The sequence below is a fragment of the Gopherus evgoodei genome, chromosome 1, assembly GCF_007399415.2.
Source record: "Gopherus evgoodei ecotype Sinaloan lineage chromosome 1, rGopEvg1_v1.p, whole genome shotgun sequence".
NCBI lineage: Eukaryota > Metazoa > Chordata > Testudines > Testudinidae > Gopherus > Gopherus evgoodei.
This window is the reverse complement of record NC_044322.1, coordinates 178,723,275-178,738,051: the sequence shown is the minus strand read 5'-3', so window position 1 is coordinate 178,738,051 and position 14,777 is coordinate 178,723,275. Positions and strand designations below refer to the sequence as shown.

General features: G+C 41.2%; 1 long non-coding RNA gene across 11 annotated transcripts in view; it reads left to right on the top strand.

Moving 5' to 3' along the window:
- LOC115659560 overlaps nucleotides 1-14,777 on the top strand; it is a 489,657-nt gene that overhangs the window by 146,484 nt on the left and 328,396 nt on the right. Inside the window, exon 9 of one of the 11 annotated variants that reach the window (XR_004002582.1) lies at nucleotides 3,845-3,895. The exons of the other annotated variants lie outside the window; for them this stretch is intronic. This is a non-coding gene — a long non-coding RNA (uncharacterized LOC115659560). The remainder of the gene's footprint in view (nucleotides 1-3,844; nucleotides 3,896-14,777) is intronic. 11 annotated transcript variants of the gene reach the window in all.

The following is a 14,777-nucleotide window of genomic DNA, read 5'->3' as shown; positions in this document are numbered from 1 at the left end:
GAAAATTGGTTCTAACTCAGGTTAGAAAATTTCCATCAATCCCCAAGATTCAATATTGCTGTCTTCAAAAGCTACTCCATTCTGTGACCTATAGTGAGATTCCCTCCTTTGAAGTCAATGCCACCGTTTTTGCTGTTGTATCACTTTGTAGTGCTAACATTTTGGTTATTAAGCTAGTTGTAGTGTGGATTTTCTGTTTTTCAGTGTGCATTGAAGGCAATGGTATTGCTGAACTAAGTATGTTGGAGGAGTGTGTACTAGTGTGCTGGTTTCATTTTAGGTTGGTATTGTCTTGCGTGTGAATAGTGCCTTAACTAATGATGTCTTTGGTTTTTAGTGTTTGGGTTGTCGTGAGGAAGTACATTTGAGCAACCTTAACTCTGCCTAGTGAGGATTTTTTGTGGAAGAATATAAATATGAGGCTTGATCCTGCATATGGGAAGAAAGGGTATATTATGAGAATCAGTGGATCTGAGGGGAGGTCACTCAGCTCAGAATACTGCACTTCTTGTAACTCTGGGAATTTGGAAATTGAGCAGTGTGGAACTAGTTGAACCAATGCTTTCAGCCAGAGTACCAGAACTGCTGGTCATTGTGGGATGATCACCTAATTTCCATAACAGTGTTAAGGGCTCAGTCTCTGGTGTACCAGGTTTTTCAGTCTCCACTCATTGTTGGATGGTGCCAGAACTCTCAAGGGGGATGTTCCCTGTTTTGGTTAAATCAGGTTTCCTGTTTTGTTGAGGTAGGAACTCCCCTTGCAGCCTAAAGGAAAGTACACTGTATCATGAGACCAGAGTTCAGATCTGACCACTGCAAGCCTACATTTCACAGTTCTTATTACTGACTGAATCCTAATACATGAACTCGAGAAGGCAATCAGGTACTACCAGTACCACCATTTCAAAATGTAAGTTAGCAAAGGGGTTAGTCATAATCACTTCAGGCAGAGCTGGGAATAGAATCAAGGTTTCTGAGAGGGCAAATCTAAGTTGTATTCACTCAGCCATGCTGCATTGCAGAATGAATGTGACTGTGTGTGTTCTGGCTATCCTGTTTGTAATCACCACACTCCCAGGACAAGAGATCAAACCCAGAATTCCTGGTCTCCCATATTTTACTACTGTTTAGCAAATAGCTGTTCAACCCACTGGAAAAGTGTCTGTCAAGTTCTCCTCTACTGGCTGGTCCAGTAAGATATAGTAATTGTTCCAGTAGCCGATGTGATTAGAGATCTATGCTGGGGAACTGCAGGGTCAGGATTCACACTCTGATGATCATTGTCCTCCTATTGATTGTGACAGAATTTGTTTTATCCAGTTTTGTGAAATGGTTTATCTAATTCACACACTAAGAAAGCATATTTTAAAACAGGTTTTATAGTTCAAAACAATATTATTTGCACCTGACCCACAACGAAGTACAGATGTTCGATATTTCAGATATTTGTCACTCATTTTGATTGCTGATGTCATGTTCTCTGTAACATTTGAAGGATTCACAGATTTTTAAGGTCAGAAGGGACCATTCTGATCACTTAGTCTGACCTCATGACAGGTCATAGAACCTCACACAGTAATTTCTGCATTAAGCAAATAACTATCTGAGCTACAGCACATATTTTAGAAAGATATCCAGTCTTGATTCAAAGACTTCAAGTGATGCAGAATCCACTACATCCCCAGGAAAATAATTCCAATGGTTAATTTCCCCCACTGTTAAAAATGTGCATCTTCTAGTCTGAATTTGTCTAGTTTCAGCTTCCAGCCATTGAATCTTTTTAGACCTTTTTCAGCAAGACTTTTGAGCTGTCTAATCTCTTCCCCAGGTAAGTATTTGTAGACTGTGATCACATTCTCTCTTTTGAGAACAGTGTGTGCCGCATGCCCATGCAGAAAGAACTCTGGGTGCAAGAGCGGTTTCCAATACTGGACATGGTGTGATCTTCACCATCAAATATAGCTGCCATCGGCAGACATTTAGAGAATATGTATCCAACTCATCAGGTGTGCATCTGCCTGTTGTGGGAGGCAAGATCAAGTCTGTACTGGCCAATTCAGTATTTGAATTTCCGTGGGATCCTTCTGGATAAGAGGCACAACAATTGTTATCCTTAGTTAAGCCTTCAAGAAAGTGCTTTTGGTCTGTCCATTCCATCACTCATTTAGAATAATAGGGATGAAACACTAAAAGAGTAGTGTTTTACATGAATTTTGCACCAACTCAGCATGGGTGTAAATAGAAGCTCTGATTCATATTAATACTTTTAAAACCCAGGTGCAGTTTGTAGAGTTCAGGGCTCTAGTTGTCCATTCTGGCTAAGATATGTTTGTGCACAAATGAAGAGGATGCTTTTATGACACTTTTCTTTCTCCTCCTATTCAAGCTGTCCAGAGACTTTACTCCCAGCATGTCTCGGAGAAGCTCTTACTCTCTCAAAGTTGACACAGACCTTTCAATCCTGTTCTAGGAGTAGGGTGACCAGACAGCAAGTGTAAAAAATTGGGACAGGGAGTAGGGGGTAATAGATGCCTATATAAGAAAAAGCCCCCCAAATTGAGACTGTCCCTATAAAAGCGGGACATCTGGTCATCCTATCTGGGAGCCAAAAACCTCTAGAGCACACAAGTGCTCTTGCTATGCCCTATCCCCTGGCCACACCTTTTGGCACACTGCCTAGCCTGGGGAAATTGAAAGTGGTGGCATTTGGAACAAGTGTAGCTGTCTTACATCAGCAAAGGAAAGCTTTACATTGGGTTTTTCTTCCAGTGAAGAAATCCACACTGCTTTTATGGCCTCTTTATGCTGCTGGAGCCATGTAAAGCAGGTTCAGGGCAATGGATGAATGACCCCAAGGGATTGATTTTCCTTGTTGTTAGCTTTTTTATTTGCTCTATTTCTTGGTGTTTGTTTTTTCTCCTTCGTTCTTCTGAGCCTCTAAAGGAATGCTGAGAATTTTTCAAACAGTGTCCTATTTCCCTGGCCTTCCTTCTCACCAGCCTTTGAGTTCCTGCATCACAATTATTGTACCTCCAGTAACTGAGGCCTTATCTACACTAGAAAGTGATGCCACTTTAACTTTACCACTATAGTTAAAGCAGTAAACCCCTAATGTGGCGCCTAGTTATACTGGTATAAAGGTGCCTTATGCTGATAAAATTGTGAGCTCACTAGTGGTTGTACAGACGTAACCATTTTGGTTTTAAAAAAAAAAATCCTCCCCCCGGCAAGCCAAAATAATTAAAGTGCTATAAAGACTGTGTAGATCAGGCTTCAGAGTATTGGGTGGGACCAGAGAGGCTACTGTTATGTTAATAGATCTGAGGCTCTTCTCTTCATAACCCACCCCAGACTGAGTGCTTTGTTTTTGTAGCATTTCCATCCCCTAAAAGTTTTGAGAATGAGTGACCAGGAGAAGAAATCAGTCATGGTCTCCCATGTGGTGGTTAAAAACACTATTATTAAGCAACAGAACTGGACCCAATAGGATCTTTATTGATTACTTGTTGGCACAGGTTAGCTAGTTGCATGTTAGTAAGCCTGGTGTGTAGCTCTTGATTTGTTTCTGAAATGTCTAAGGAATACGGATAGCAGTACTAATGAGAAGTAAATGTTGAATTAGTGGAAGAATCACTTGGCCTAAATTACTCTGAACTTTTAAAATGAGTCTTTCCCATCTCCTTTTTCTTAGCCCACACCCTTTAGAAGCCTGCCTGATTTAACTGATGCAAGACATGTAGCTAGCTTTTGAGCGATGTATCTTTTCTTCTTCTAGAGCAGAACACAAGTTTCGTGTTCATGTCTTAAGTTTTTGTAATGATTTGTTTATTTTTTAAATGGCTAGATCTTTGCTGACTCCCCAGAGCCACACCCAGTGTTGTACTGAAGTCCCCAGGTAAACCAGTTTCTACTTTGATTCATTTCACTTAGAAACAGAAATGTAAGCCATGGCCTCTTGTCCCAGTGGAGTCCTCTAAATGCAGTCTACATAACAAAAGGCGAAGGAGCCAAGTCTGAGCTTAATTTCCGGACAACTGTTTATAGGAGCCTTTATAAAGGCATTCAGTTCAGGAATTGTCAAACATCCCTTATTCAGAAGCCATATAGTTGAATTGTAATGTATGAGTTGCTGTATTAAAATTGGATACCACAGAGAGGTTGGAGGGCAGTGAAATATAGAGCTTTTCCCTCTAGGTTGCTCATTCAAATCTGGCCTTAATCAGTCGTTCACAAAAATTGTCACTGTTTAATTACCTGTGTGAAATGAGTTGGTGGCCTCAATTCAGTTCCCAGAGAGGTTTGCACATCCCCAAAGCAGCCAACTGGCACTAACTGGCACCCTATCTAACCATATGAGCAGGGAGCCAGAGGTCTGAATGGGGACTGATCTACTCACTCAACCTTAGAGATGTTCACTCTAGGTCAGAGTTGAAGGAATATTAGTAGGCTAGTATGTGGAAATCTGCCTTACAACTGGCTACATTATACCTATGTTATGGTGAGACAACTCTATTTTCTATGGCACCATTCATAAACTCTAAAATCATTTCTAAAAACATGAAATTTCACTGGACATAAATGTACAGAATTAATTTGCTGAACTGTAAGTTGACATCAAGGCACAGGAAAGTAAAATTAAGCCCATCCTTGATTAGGGTTTAGTGAATCGTGTGATGGGAGGGGGAAGAAAAAAGTTGTATTTAACTTGCCTTTGTTGTGATGTCTTGAAAAAGCTTGACAACAGTTAGGCTGGTTGATGTGTTGAGACCACTGCCTATTCTGCTGACCAATATTGTGTCTGTCTTTGCTTGTACTTCCCACTCCCACCCCCCATCTGTCAGTATTTATCTGTTGTCTCTTGACTTATACTTAGATTATTAGCTTCTTGGGGCAAGGACTGTCTTTTTCATTTTTATTTATAAAGTGTCTAGCACAATGGAGTCCTGGTCCATGGCCAAGGCTCCTAAATGCTAAGGTAATATAAGTTGTTGTTGTTGTATATAAAAAATATGGGAAAAATTTCAGATTCCTACAGGGACTTAAGTATCTAGTATATGTGTTTGTATGCTCTGCAAATTTGTTGTCCTCTTGTCAGCAGGAAGAGTATTTATTTACTGCTGGTTGAACAATAAAGTAAAATTGCTTTGTGAATAGATTTGTGGGGATTTACTGTTCATTATGAGCAGATATAGAGACAACCACAGGAAATGTTTCCAAATCAGAAACATTTCACAAACTTTTGCACAAATGATTATTCATCAAAACACTGTACCCAAAGTCTCTTGTTTGTTGCTCTCCTGTTTACAGGGTAAGAATCATCCAATCAGGGAGTGGAAACAGAATCATGTATCTCAAGGAACTAACTATATCTCATGAATAGTGAACAGTAATAGTGAGTAAACCATAGTCTTAGTTGGGCCATACTGTTCAGCAGATACCTTAGAAATATGGAATACATTCAGTGAAAATCAGTGCTGGCTCACAAATAGTTTGACCAGCTCTAACACTAAGTCCTTCAAGGCATAAGCTTAGTTCTCTGCTTACTGATAAGAATGGAGCCTAGGAACTGCATATAGTATGTATATTTCCACAAAGCCAAACCGATGTGGTTGGGTTCATCATAGGCTTATATTACTGAAGTGTTGATGATGTTCCTCTAAGCTGCAGTTTATTATCTGCATAAGGTAACAAAGGAAACCAGGGTCACAACTACTCATAACTGAAATGATAAAGTTAAGAAAATAATGCCCATTCCCAGTCATAAAACAATCTTCTCCTCCCCGCAATGCTCTGTCAGAGGATGATTCAATGCTTGGTTATCTGACCGACTAAAACTGGAACACAGAAGGGAAGATAATGATTCTTATCCCCTAAGTGTAGAATTATCTTCTGTGGAAAACGGGAGGGTTTGAAGCCTGATAGTATTCATAACACTGTCAGTGGGCCTGAGAAGAAAACTTACCATTTCCACCAAAACAATGCTCTTGTCTTTTCCAGAATGTTTGTTTTTTATGGTCCCAAAAACTCTTTAATTCCCTGACTGTAGAAAATTTAACTAGGTGCAAATGCTGCATATCAATCTAACATTTACCACTCTGGACATTTGATGTCTCTCCCTGCATTCCCTATAACAAGATGTACCCCAATGGTCACTGTGTCTGACTCTTAAACCTAATAAAAACAGCAAAGAGAGAGAGTGAGATTTTCACCATAAGGGTCCAGAATGTGTCTGCTCCTGATACAGCTCTCTTGGCAGGCACAAGGGTTTTCTGTCTACCTCCTGTGAAGTCCAGGTATGCTTCCCTTGTACTCTGGGGAGCTTTAGGTCTGTTCCCTCCATACTTCGCCAGGATGAAGAGGAGAAGTTTGAGCCATGGTCCCCAAGTCCTCTCCACACTGCAGCAGGACCAGCGCACTCAGGGCCGGCGCAACCCATTAGGCGACCTAGGCGGTTACCTAAGGCACTAACATTTGAGGGGTGGCAGCCGCCCTGGTTGTTGGCGGTATTTCGGGGGCAGGACTGTCTGCCGCCTCTGTCGGGGTGCCATTTCAGGGGCGGGACCTTCCACCTCCTAGGGCGCCAAAAAAGCTGGCGACACTCCTGAGCGCACACAAGGAATAGTCTGTACCTCATAAATAAATGTAGCAGTGTGCTGGTGAGGCCGTGGCACGGTGTGGGCTTTGTACTTCCCATTGTCTGGCTAATCATATATGGTACAACCTAGTTTAAATGGATTAAAAATAAAATGATTAATGAAACCTAAAGTCAGTTTCTTTTGAGCTGCCTGGTTCAAGGTGATACATGAAGCAGAAATGTGGTAGTCCCAGGGCTGGATTAAGGCATAGGCCCTAGGGCCCCAGCTCCTGAAGTTCCATGAGATCAGAATCTCAGTTCTCATTTAAAAAAAAAAATGTTTCTAGCCTCCATGGATGCAAAGAAAAGCATGAGTGTAACTGGTGGCCATTTGTGTGTGCAGAGAGCCTGAAATAGTAGCTCCAGGCATAAGTGTGGGAACTAGGGGTGCGGCAGGTGCCACAGAACCCCCAGGTTTCACAGTGAAAAGGTGGCAGGTGCTGAAAGAATGAAGCTAGCATGATTTCCCAATTCTTGATAATCCCAGAGCTGTGCTGAACCTATTTGGTATAAGCAGGAATTGTGCTTTTTCACATTACTTTTGAACAATCCTGGTTTACGGTTTTGTTACCTAGCCTTCAGCACGCCTGGTATAAAAAGTGTTCCAGTGCCTCTGGCTCCAGGAGATGTGAACTGCTCCCTTAATCTTATTTCTGAAATCTGTTCTCACCTCTGAAAGGATGGGACCATGGTGTGATGGCAGGCCCCAAGTGTGTTTTTCCTGGGGCCCTGGAGTACTTTCTTTCCACCCTGGGTGATTTCCCTTTGTTTGGCCTTTGTTGCTAGAATTAAACTACCCATCTTTGGGCACCTAGGAAGATACAGTTCCATGGGGAATGATGGAATTCACAGTAGAACAACAAAAATTAAGCCCTATTGAGAATATCTTTATTGTAAAAGAGCTGACTACATACTGTAGGCCTAAGCACGGCCAATGTGTGTGTGAGTGGTTGCACATGGGACATAATGGTTAGAAGCCTTTGAAGGTCATGAATGCCAAAGAGGGAGAGGATTTACTTAGAGGGGTTCAAGGAAGAATAACTAGCAATAATGAGATAAAATTAAGACAAGAAAAATGTGTGCTGCATACAGAGGAAAGCTTTCTGACATTACCATTACACCCTGGAGAAGTGTCCCAGAGGGATGTGATGGAAACCCTATCACTTGAGATGCTTAGGATTAGACTAAGTAAAATAGTAGAAAAGATACTGGCAGGAAAAGGGAATGAGGTAAAGTGAAGGATCTTGTACATCACTACATCTACAGTTCTTGACTCTGTTACTGTTTCTTAACAAAAGCTTTGATTTTTGAGTAGAAGGTAACCATTAGCTTCTGCGGTTCATTTCCCTGTGTTCCTCAATTGAGCAGTACCGCTTTGAGCCTTTTGTTTTTGTTTGATCAAAAAGCATCCCTAGAACTCACATCACTGCTGGGGGAGCAAAGGACCACACTCAAAAATCCACACTGCAAAAATGAACTGCTTCTGGATTGCTGAGCAGGGCCTAATCTTACTCTTTGATGTTGTGTACCATAACATTAATTTGGTGGTCATGTGACACCATGAAGTGGGACTGCAAAGTGCCTGGATATTCTGAGGTAGTAGCTACATTTAGCTTGTGCCTGCTAAGTTTCATGATGGGGCAAGAAAAGCTGCTTCCTTCCCTTTACCATTCCTTGTAATTTCCATAAGAAACTTATAATAAAGCTATTTAAAGAATAGCAATATGCATTCTCTTTCTGGCACTTGAGACACTGTAGGCAAAATTGCACGCCATGTTGCATCAGTCCGCAGAAACCTGACTCTATTGTTATGATTGAAACTAATGGCAGAAACAAGTGGCTGCTTTTGCCTTAGCACCTTTGTTCATCTCCCACATTTTCTCCCTTCACTTACACCCCCACACAACCAACCAACCATTTCACTGTATTTGTGTGCTCACCCAGCGATGTGGAAAATGACATACATCACCACTATAACTGTGTGAAATGTTAGCACGCAATTGGTTTTTTCCTGAGGTGTACTTTGGGTATGGAAATTGCTTACCCTTAGATGCCATCTCAGTCCTATTTATCTCTGCTTTCAAAAAAATCCCTTAATATTTTGTTTTCCTTTTTTCTTGTTATGATCACTGGTGGCCCTAAATATATCATCTTTACCTCTCATCCTTGTTCTTGTTTTTCCTTCCTGTTACAGAACCTCTATTGTCCCTTTCAATCCATTCAGTTCATAATTGTAAAGGATTTTTTAAATTTGTTGTATTTTAACTATCTCATAGATTTTAAATATTTTGAAATAAGATCAGGGCGGTTCCAGGCCCCAACACGCCAAGCACGTGCTTGGGGAGCGCTTTGCCAGTACAGCGAGGGCAGCAGGCAGGCTGCTCCGGCGGTTTGCCTGTGGAGGGTCCGCTGGTCCCGTGGCTTCGGAGGACCTCCAGCATGGAAAACTGTCAGAGGCAGCCTGCCTGCTCTGCTTGGAGCGGCAAAATCCCTAGAGCCGCCCCTGCATAAGATGATTATATAGACCATCTCTAATTTTTTTTATTATGTGTTCAAGATCCTCTTCGTTTTTCCTAATGAAATAAGGTCTGTCTTTCGAAAACCCTATTTCTCCACTCTGATGAACAGCAACTGCTTCCATGTGTCAGGGCTTTGTTACTGTTTGTTTATTTGCATAAGAGTAGAAGCTAGAGGTCCCAAATGAGATCAGAATCCCATTGTGCTAGTCGCTGTCAAAACCTATATTGAGATAGTTTTTGTCCCAAACAGTTTTCAATCTAAATAGACAAGAGAGACAAGGGGTGAGAAAAAAGAAGCATTATCCCCATTTTACAGATGGGGAGCTGAGGTACTGAGAGATTAAGGTCAGACAGGAATCTGTGCCTGAGCTGGGAATTGAATGCAAATATCGTCAATCCCAGGCAAGTGCCTGAACCACAATGCCTTTCCTCTTCATCCTTCTTGCTTCAGATCTCTTCATCAATGAACATAGCAAGTACTTTGAAATTCATAGGCTAAAAAGCCCCGGTTCCCATTACTCATGAAATTCAAACAAGAACTTTAGTAAGAGGAGATCCTTATTACTATTTTTTGCACTGATGTATGAGATACAGATCAGATGGATGAAAAGTAATTGCTGATATCCGTATTCTGTTTTTTGTTTAACTCTTAATTTTGTTTAATGGAAGAGTGACCACTCAAATACTGGCTTGATGATTTCCAAGCACTTGTTTGTGCTGAGTTAAGCACATTGCTAAACTTTGTACGTTGCCACTGACAGTTGAGGATTGATTTTTGTCCCTAAAGAGATGTCTTTTTGTCTTCAAAAGAAATTGAAGTTGATTATTGGAGCATTCCATGATAAGAGAGAGACTACTTTATGGATATCTTTGTACCAAGAATTCATTTTTAACTGAGTAACATCAGCAAGGTCATGTTTTTCCTGGCACAAAGAAGGGTTAATTGACAAAGAAATTCACATGGACTTTTAGGGTAAATAAATAAGAATGAAAATTTCCAAGTTCTGATCAGGAAGCTTTATTGTTGTTTTTTGTTTTTTTGGCTGGTAGGTTCACAGTTGGCATAGATAAGTTTGACTACCCAGCTCTGTCCTGTCTGTTTCTTAAATATATTTTAAAAAGCACTGAAACTTCTAGCCTTAATTGCCAACTTTTGTTGAGAACAGAGGTAGGACTTGTCAGGAATGGCAGTGTCACAGCTCCAATTGACCTCCCCTGGATGGTCATTCATCAGGCTGCTGTGAGGTTATTCAGCTGCTGGATCTCATGTGATTTAGGAACCCAAAGTCTGAACAAAATCTAGACACTGCTGCTATCTAGGAGCACACTTTGGGAGCAGATCCTCATTTAGTACCCTGTTCTGAGAATTGCAACCATGCAGCCTCATAGTCCAGCCCCCTAGAACCAGTGCTGGCCACTCAGACTCTTGTAAGATTCAAGTGTCTAGGACACAGTCTAGTGTCTAAGATACAGGTGATTTTTATATACCTTGAATTATGAAAATTTTATTTTCAGGTGACAGACCACTTGCTTCCATCACTTTAGGGCTTTAAAATTTGACTGCCAGTAAAAATCTTATATTAGGAATATTTATTTGTTGAGTGCTCCTAAAATAAGACAGACACGCGTGTGTCTCTGTGTATGTGGGTGTCTGTGTATATATGTGCATGTATAATGCGCGCGCACACACATATATCTCTGTGAGTGCATATCTCATCTTTTCTTACATCATAAGAATGAAAAGGTCCCAAGCATCTGAATAACTGGGATGAATCCACAAATTCTAGGAAGAGAGGTGGCTCTACAGAGTTTTGAGATGGTACATTCCAGCTTGTGTTTGAGGTGTGCACACATCACAGAGCTCTCAAGTAAATGTCTCTGTGTCATGGCTACAGCTCCCTTTTGTCTCCCTGCACACCAAAATTTCACATTCTTTTACCTTCATCTTTTTATTTAATCATGCTCCCACGACCAAAGTATCTCCAGAAATGATGCATTTGATTGATCCTTCAGTGAGGTGCCATATGACAACCTGAAGTCACCTGTTTTCACCTGCTGCCAGCCATGTTGTGGTAAAGCATGGTGGTCAGTGCAAAATCTCTAGTCCTTCACCACATTACTACTGAAGAAAGTGTTAAGAAGAAGCTTCCTCCAGGTAAAACTCCTGTTTGTGAAATCTCCCTCCAAGTATCTTTAGGTGTCTGCAGACTCTAAACCTCCTTTCTTTGGACTCTTGTCCAGATATCTTACCTGAGAAGCCTGAGGAACTAGATTATCTCATTAGTATGTTTTAGGGGCTTGGCTACTGACTATCAGGATTTAGATTGACACTTTGATCATTTTGCGGACCCAGATATTCCTTCCCCAGTTACTTCTGTAACATTGTGTGATGATTATTCTGTCTCCTCTCCTTTTAACAATTGTAAGGCTATGACTAAACCTTTCTGCAGTTCTGAGAAATGCAAGAAAGAGTCCACAATACAGTAGTCCTCAAATCTCTTGATCTGTGCTCCAGTCAATGGAGGAAAAACCATCCCTATAGCCCACCATATTCTACAGTGTTTTGCAAAGGATTGGCAGATTGGAATCAAATGGAAATCAAGGTCCAGGAGAAAACAATAGGCAGTTTTTAGGCTATGGTAGGGTGGGAATGGAGGATAATATGATGTGAAATGCAAGGGCTTGTCTGTTTTGCTGGGTAGGGACTACTATGGTCAGCAGTATGAACTGCTCCTTGTTCCACTTGGGGAAGTTTTAATAGTGACAGGATCTTAGAGTGTCTTAATAAATGCATGATTCTGCCAGGTTTTTTCCTCAATCGATGGGTCATGTGACCCACACAGCACCTTTTTGTGTCCCACAGATTGATCAGCGCTTCTAAAAGCCAAAGAAACCAGCTAAGTAATATTACCAATATCTTCCCCTTCTTTTTGGTCTTTCCTAAGATCCTGATAATTCTGATCTCTTCAGTGATAATCCACCAATTCCATTGTTTAGACAACCTTCTGATGAAAGCCCATTTGTTCCTGAAGTAGTACAGAGGCTCCCAGAGGGTGCTTTGGTAAACCACTAGTCAGTGTGTGCTGTGTGTCCCCCTTCATATACAGGGTGTGAGTGTTTCAGCCCAGAACTACTAAACTTGGCTCTTTAGCTCAAGCTTTCAGCTATGGAGGTCCCCATTCAATCTCCTGGGCTGGGCAAGATGGCTGCCATCTTTGGTTGCCACACTTTGAAGTCTTTCAACTCTCGAATTTTGAGATAATTGCTCAAAAGAGCTCTTATGCATGACCTCTCCTTGTGGGAATTTGCTTCTTTCCCTGAAATGAGGTTTCTTTAAATTAGTTCACACCATCTGGGAGGATGGAATTCAAGAAACCACAAGAAGATTTTCCACCCATGAGAATTGCTATGGATTCTAGTTTTATGGGCTCAGCAACCAATCAGGGTCACCATTCTTACCTCTTCTAGAGTCCCACTTTTCCCTCAGTTACCTTGAGCTAAGAACTGACGGTCTGTTAGAGAAGCAAGAAGTTTGTTTTATTTCAGACACCTGAAATCCTTATGTAGCCAGACCTTTCCCCTGGCAACTATCTCACCCAGTTGAATGTTGGCAAACTGTTTTTAGATATTACGTCTGCCTCTGCATCTTCCCTGACTTATTTTCTAGGCACGACTGTACTGCATACATCTCCCTTTTTCATCTCAAAAGCCAACCTCAATAACCTTAACCAGCTTATTTCTGTACTGTCCTTTGACCTATGTTTTTGGTCCTGTTATGTCACTTTGTCTTCCTTCATTTTTTCCTGAATTGTGTACCCAGCCAGGGTCAACTGATTGCCAGTCGATGTAGGCCCTACACCATTGTCCAGCCTGATCTATGTTATACATACAAAATTTGGGGAGGAGGGCTCCTTCTGAAATAGACTGTGGCTGAAGTGGACTTGGTTGTTTTAATATTTCACTTTTACTCTTTCATTCTTCTGCAAACATGGCTAAGCATGAATACTCTGCCTTGGACATGTTTGGCCTACTGAGGGAGCACTGTGCTAAGGTTTGAAAATCATGAAGATCTCAATGTGCTTTTGAGACACAGACAAATGGCAGCCTGAAATTCACAGTCATGTTTTGCAGGCTCTCATTTAGGATTTTACAGCATTTCAATATTTATTAAGTTCATATAAGGTTTTGTCTGTATGTTAATTAAGGAATTAGTATACACATTTTTACTGGCCACAGGGTAACGTTTGTTATCTGAAGTGCAAAAGTTATCTCCTGGATTATTATCCAGGACCCAGTAAACTTGTGTTTTACTGGTTCTAATTTATGTGTGTTGATCTAATTGAGACGGTATGAATATCATAAAATTCAGTTGATAATTGTGAAGGATGGGGGGAAGTAGGGTTTTAAGCACTAATGCATTGCGAATTAGATGCACAGCTTCTATTGTTATCAATAGGAGCTGCATATCTAATCCACCAAGCGTGATACTGAAGAAAATATACCCTGGGATGTTAGGTGTTAAGGGAGAATGGGCCTCTCACATTCTTTGCACTTACAAGCCTGCTGTAACCTTTTGACACTCTGTCTCTCTCGAGTTTTGTTTCCTGAAAGGAAAAGGAGGTGGGAGAAGAAGGGTTAAGAAGGTGTATCATGCGGAAGGTCTGTTTCAAAGTACTGTAGCTCAGCTGTAAGCTTTCCCTTTTTCCTAGAATTAAATATCCATTTCCTTTTCAAAGAAGTCTGCATCATTAATGTAAAGTAATTCAGTTCAGAATTAGGACATTAATATCCTACTGAGGGCAAAGCCAAGAGAAGTATCAACAACTATAGAACTGGAATCATTGTGCCCTATTATGTATTGCTTATTGAAGATTTTTCTGTGTCTTGAGATGCACATATCTTAGTGTCCGCCACCCCCCAATGAAGCTGATCTTTTGGAGTTGGGATTAAATGACATTCCCTTGCATGGAATCAGGGGTAGGAGTGTTTAAGTAATCAGATGTATAAACTACCTTTGATCACCAAGGATCTCAGGACACTTCACAAACCATGGTCCATGTGCTCTGTCCATTGCATAGCAAGAAGCAAAGATGCCCTGAACTCAAGCAAATTGGGCCATGCTGGATGGAGAGAGTGACTATGGGCTGGTTTCCTTCGCTTGTTTGCTGTGTCTGAGTTTAAAAAAAGATTGGGGATGTCCCTGTGGAGGGAAAAACTGTGGAACATATGCTCCCTGTGTGAATATTCACCTCTCTAAGTGAAAGAACTTGCATGGCTGATTGCATTGAACCGAAGTACCCACAGAAAGAAATGGTGGTTAACTGGTCTCCAACCTCCAGGTGTTTTGAGATAGAAGGGGAGGATATAGGCCTATACAGTCAATGGAAAGGAATCACTTCACCCTTCACAGAGATACAGCCACCTCTGGAACGGACCACGACAGCTGCTTATATATAAAGAGTTTAGGACAGGAAGTGAAAAATATCCATTCCCCTATGGAATGGTAAGAGGAACCCCTTACTTAAGTCAGTATTTGATTCTGGTAATTAAAAAGTGCCATTTGGTCACAGGAGAGAGTATGGAGCCTTGCAGGATTCCCCCCAAGGAGTTGTACAATCCTGGCT